This window comes from Vulpes vulpes, chromosome 12 (genome assembly GCF_048418805.1).
Source record: "Vulpes vulpes isolate BD-2025 chromosome 12, VulVul3, whole genome shotgun sequence".
Classification (NCBI taxonomy): Eukaryota; Metazoa; Chordata; class Mammalia; order Carnivora; family Canidae; genus Vulpes; species Vulpes vulpes.
In genome coordinates, this window is record NC_132791.1 from 143,760,445 (window position 1) to 143,766,444 (window position 6,000).

Consider the following 6,000-nt stretch of genomic DNA (forward strand, 5'->3'; position numbering starts at 1 on the left):
ACTCATATCATTTCTTCCATAAATACTTCAACACATGCCTCTAAAGATAAGGACTATTTTTTAAAAGTAGCCACAACACTATTATCATACCTAAAAAAAAAAAAAAAAACAACTAAGAATTCTTTAATATCATCAAATGTCCAGTGAGTAATTTCCAGTTATCTCATAAAAACATGATTTATTTTTGTAATAAGGGGGAAAAAGTTTGAAAAAGAAAAAAATGTCAATTCAGACAGTAGACTGGTACAACTTTCCTGGAGGTTTGTTTAATGATACTTATCAAAAGCCTTAAAAATGTGCTTATCTTTTGACCCAGCAATGCCAACCCGTGAATTTCTTCCAAGAAAACAAAATGAAAGAGGTACACAGATACTGTTCACTGGAGTGTGCAGTGCCTGTTACAGAGAGGTTGCTTGAAAAATATTTGTTGAATCTGAGCTTGAGCTCCAGTGTTGTCCTTTGCAGCTTTGCTGGTAGAAGGAAAAGTTGAAAGCCGTAGAAACATGATGTTAAAAAAAAAGGAAGAAACATGACGTTAGGGTACTGGCCAAGTAAATGATGGCAGATGCATAAAATGAAATGCTGTCCTGTCATTTAAAATCAGGTTGTGGTGGATCTCTGGGTGGCTCAGTGGTTGAGCGCCTGCCTTCGGCCCAGGGTGTTAACCTGGAGTCCCGGGATCGAGTCCCGTGTCGGGCTCCCTGCATGGAGCCTGCTTCTCCTTCTGCCTGTGTCTCTGCCTCTCTCTCTCTCTCTCTCTCTCTCTCATAAATAAATAAATAAAATATTAAAAAAATAAATAAAGTCAGGTTGTAATAATGTAGCTCCTCCTCCTCCAATGGGTGGAACTTTGTCTCCCTCCCCCTGAGGGCAAGAACTTCATGATTGACGTCTACAGAATGGAGTACAGAGGGAGAAAACGATGGAGAAATCCAGCTCCTCAACCTTGGCATGAGCAGTGATAAATCCTATGGATATCAGTTATTTCCCGATCTGATGCAAAGGCACCTCCCCTCTATGCTCTTCTCTCACAAAAAATAACCCTGGTCTCATCATGAGAAAAACATCAGACAGACCCAAATTGAGGGGCATTCTACAAAATACCCAAGCAGTGTTCTTCAAGACAGTTAAGGTCATGAAAAGCAAGGAAAGACTCACTGTCATGGCCCAGAGAGGCTGAAGGAAATGACTTAGACTTAATCCCACACGGGACCTGTATGGGGTCCTGGAACAGGAAAAGGACATTTGTAGAAGAATTAGCAAAATCTTAACGAAGTCCGTAGCATAGTTGATAATATTTTACTAAGGGTAATTTTTCAGTTTTGGCAAATGGACTATGGTTGTATAAAGAAGATGCTAACAGGGGAAAGTTAGATGAAGGGTATATGGGAACTCCGTTGCTCTCTTTGTTATAAATCTAAAATCATTAGAAGATTTAATAGAATTTTTTTTTAACTGGAATGTAAATATTTACTAGCACAGAAATGTAGTTGTGTTGGGATGCCTGGATGGCTCAACAGTTTGGTGCCTGCCTTCGGCCCAGAGTATGATCCTGAAGACACAAGATCGGGTCCCACATCAGGCTCCCTGCATGGAGCCTGCTTCTCCCTCTGCCTTTGGCTCTGCCTCTCTCTCTGTCTCTCTGTGTCTCTCATGAATAAATAAATAAAATCTTAAGAAAAAAAAAAGAAATGGGGCCGCCCCGGTGGCACAGCGGTTTAGTGCCGCCTGCAGCCCGGAGTGTGATCCTGGAGACCCGGGATTGAGTCCCACGTTGGGCTTCCTGCATGGAGCCTGCTTCTCCCTCTGCCTGTGTCTCTGCCTCTCTCTCGCTCTCTCTGAATAAATAAATCTTTAAAAAAATAAAAATAAAATATTTAAAAAAGAAAAAATAGAAATGTAGTTGTGATATGTCGAGGGGAAGTCTGTGTGTGGTCTCACTCAGTTTCTGACAAATGAGCCCATTTTGGGGGTCTTGCTAGCACACAAAAAAATGTGCTCGCAAGATTGTGTATATACGTGAGTGGCTATACAAGCACATACACACACAAGCGGGAAAATGAAAGTCTGAAAGCACATATTTCCAGGACTGCAGCCTCAGGGGCCAGGCAAGTAAGGACCACTGATTTGGGTGAGCTGGAATGCTCATGGCCTTCTGAAAGGGACAGTGGTTTTGTGGCTCAAGCCTGTTGCAGGCCTACAGGACTTGGAACTGGTCTTGACAGATCTTCTCATTTTCCAGAAGAAACTAGAATCCAGGTTGTTACACACATTTCCAGGGCCCACTCAGTGGTGGGAAAGAGTCCTTCAGGGTCACATAGCCAAGGAGAAGAGGCAGGCAACGCAGGCCACCAGCTGGACTGCCCCCGCCTTGGCCTCACCGTCTGCACCAGGGTCTGGAGACCAGCCAGCTGGCCAGGCCAGGGAGAGGCGGCCACTCTTCCGGCCTGCAGGCCTGCGTGCGGCTGGGCTGAGGGGTGGAGGTTTGCTCCATGCCTGCATGCCTGGGTTCTGACCCGCTGGTTCACCAGGTCACCGTGTGGGCAGCCGCTCTGTGGGTGTGCATGTGTGTGCATGTGTTATGGGTATGGCATCTCCCTGGGCATCCATGTGGATGCATGTCCAGGTGGGGCTGACAATCTCTGAGCATGTGTCTAGGCATGGCCGTGGTATTGGTATGTTTATCCGCAGGTCCGTGGCCACATGTGTGTTGTGCAGAATCATATGTCTTTGCATCTGTTGCAAGAATGTGAAATGATGCTACGTGTTTATGTTTGCTTGTGAGCAGCCACACTATCTGGTTGGCCCCGATGCCCACTTATCTGTGTTTCGTGGGATTGCCTATGGGTTTACACTGGGCAGGGGTATGTACGTGTCTACTCTGTTCAGCTAAATCATGTTTGCTTGCATGTGTGTTGTATGTGTGGGTGTCTTGGTTGTGTCCCTGCCTCCGTGTGAGTGTATTTCAGCATCTGTAGCTGTGTGTTGTGTTTGGCTGAGTATATGTGTGTGCATGTGTGTGTGTGTGTGTGTGTGTGTGTGTGTGTGAGCGCTGGATGCTGGGGCTGGGGGTCAGGGTTTGAGTCACTTATCATCAGCACCAGCTTCTTGATTCCCTGTGCCCGGTTCGTATAAATTGCTGTAAGAAGCACACAGGGTCTGAGCACCCCCTGCCAGCCCCTGAACCCCAAGCACAGGGTGAGAAGGGCAAGAGTGGATGGACCAGCTGCAGGGGTCAGGCTTGGAAGACCCCAGAGTCCACCTCTAGTTCACACACACAATGCAGCCGCCAGCCTGCCTCGGCCTGGCTCCTCCCCTGCCCTTGGCTGTCAGAGTCTTTGATCCAGGACACAGCCCCCACAGCCTGCTACCACTTCATCATCTCCCACAAGTGCTGCCTGAAGGCCATTTGTTTATAGGAGATGAATGCAGCCCAGCCTGATTTGATCATTCCCCAAACATAGGCTCCTGGTACAGGAAGCCTGTCCGGTCATCCTTCCTATGAGGTAGCTTGAGAGGTTAGGGGAAGGGTGGGGAACCAAGGAAACAGCTTGGGCAGAGTAAAAGAAGCAGCTACACCTCAGAGCTTTAAGGCCAGAGGGGCCTTAGAGACCCTCTAGTCTAATCCCCTGATTTATAGATGAAGACACTGAGCCCAGAGAAGGCAAGATCCTGACCTGAGATCACACAGGAAGTCGCAGGCAGAACTAGCATTGCCTTCAGAGAACTGGGTAGCTCCAGAATTCACAGCCCATAGGATTCATTCATTCAATTATTCACTCATTCATATATTCTATAATTATATATTGAGCACTTACCATAGCCAGACCCAGTTCTTAGCCCTGGAGATACAACAGTGGACAAGACAGACACAGTCCTTACTCTCACAGAGCTCATACTCTGGAGACAGACAATAAACAAGATAATGTCAAATCATGCTAAAGGAGAGGAAATAAAAGTATGCTTTGTGATTAGAGTTGCTCTGGTACAGTAGCCACTAGCCGTACTTAAGTTTCAATTAAGTAAAATTAAAAGTTCATTAACCTTAATGGCCACATTTCAGGTGTTCATCAGACACGTGGGACTGGGGGGTATGGTATGGGCCACATGGTGCTGGGCCACACCGGGAGAGGACATCTTCATCGGTGAAGAAAATCCTACCAGCTGGTGCTGAGTGAGAGCATGAACAGAGTAGCTACAGGGTTGGAGGGCATGGACGGTGACATCTGAGCTGTCCTGATGAGAAGGAGCTGACCATATGACAATGTGCCAGGAGGGGACAGCAGGTGCAAAGTCTGCCATGTAGGAATGACGTGTGTTCAAGGAACAGAACAGTGAGGAGAGAGGACTGCCAGACGGGGTTGGCGAGGTTAACAGGGGCCCTTGGGGCCTTGATAATGAGTTTCTGTTTTATTTTAAGGGCATCAGGTTGCCATGGACAGGGCCTGTTTAAGCAGGGGAGTGACATGGTTTTTCAAATGTATAGAAAATGGATTCATGGGGGTGGTGCTGGCAAGAATGGAAGGAAGGAGACCTAGGAGAATGCCATCACGTTATAGAGAGGAAAGTGACTGCAATTTGAGTGATAAGGGGAGAACAGGAGAGCCACCAGCCATTACCCAAAACTTAGAGTGCTGGACCAAGCCATACCTGAAGCTAAGATTTGCTTGATTCCCAAGCTCCCTTTTCTTCCCTCCTTTGGTTACCGGGCACTGATGTGAACACCTTCGTTAGTACCACCCACCTATTACCCTGCCCCCACAGGCTCCAGTCCCTGTATGGAGCACTCAGACCGGTTCCCCAGGCTTCACTCAGCGCCCCAGGTCCAGTTTCTTTTACAGGATTTTGCCCCTCTCACTGCGTCCCAAGTCTGATAAGATAGGACCATCTGTTGCCTTGGGTTCGTGGGAAGATGCTTTAGGTCATTGGTGTTTCATTAACTTTCCCCACCATGATGGTTATCTTGAAGCTAGTGAGGCGGAGGCAGGAGGAACCAGCCTGCTCTGGTTCTTGGGTGGGGTGAGGGGGTGCTAAAAGAGATGGCTTGGGCTTTCGTTGTGATAGGAAGGACTTTGGTTTGATGTTAGGAAGATCTTCCTTTCTAAAAAAAAAAAAAACGCTGATGGTATAGCTGTGCCTTAATAGTGGAGGGAACACCCCAGGGCCCTAAGAATGCCACGAGGAACCCACTCCCTAGAGTGGTCTGTTCCTCTAATGCTGGAAGTTCATTCTTTCTCAGGATCTTTGCACTGGTCCTTCTCTCTGCTGAAATGTTCTTCCCCCAGGACCCCGACCTCACTAACGGGCATTGTTACTCTGGAATTTCCTTTGTTTGTCTCTGTGCTAGAATGTCAACTCCTTAAGGATAGAGTTCTTGTTTATTTTGTCTCCTTCTGGAAACTGAGTCTGAACTTGTGCCTAGCACATCGTAGAGGCTCCTGTGAAGTTTCCAGAATGAATGGGAGGCCCAGGTGAGCATCATCTGGTGGCCACCGTTTGTACAAATCTTGCCATGTGCCGTACCTTACTGCATGCTCTCACTGCACCTCCAATGGCTCTGGGAGGTTACAGTCTGCCTGCCCTCCTGTTGGCTGGAGCCAGAAACCCAAGCTGGCAGAGGCAAGGTCACTTGCACAGGCAGTTTGTAGCAGTCCTGCACTCCAAAGGCCTGGTAAGGACGCAGGAGAGGCCCAGGCTGGGTGAGGCTGCAGGCACACTGCCTTTTCCACATAACGGCTCTCAATTCATCTTCAGGCCTCTGCTTCCTGCCCAGCCCCACCCAGGCACCCCCTCCTGCCTAGAGTCCTCAGCTAAGACCACTGCTCAAGGGCGCTTGCTGTGCTGCTCAGTGGTGGAAACTGCAAGCCAGGGTCACACAGCTAAGGCAAGGGGCACAGCTGAAAGGTGTACCCATCACAGCACTGGCCAGGCCCTGCTGGCGGACCGGGCGCTGGGCATGCATGTGGCTCCACTGTCACAGGGCAGGCAGTCCTGCCCTCC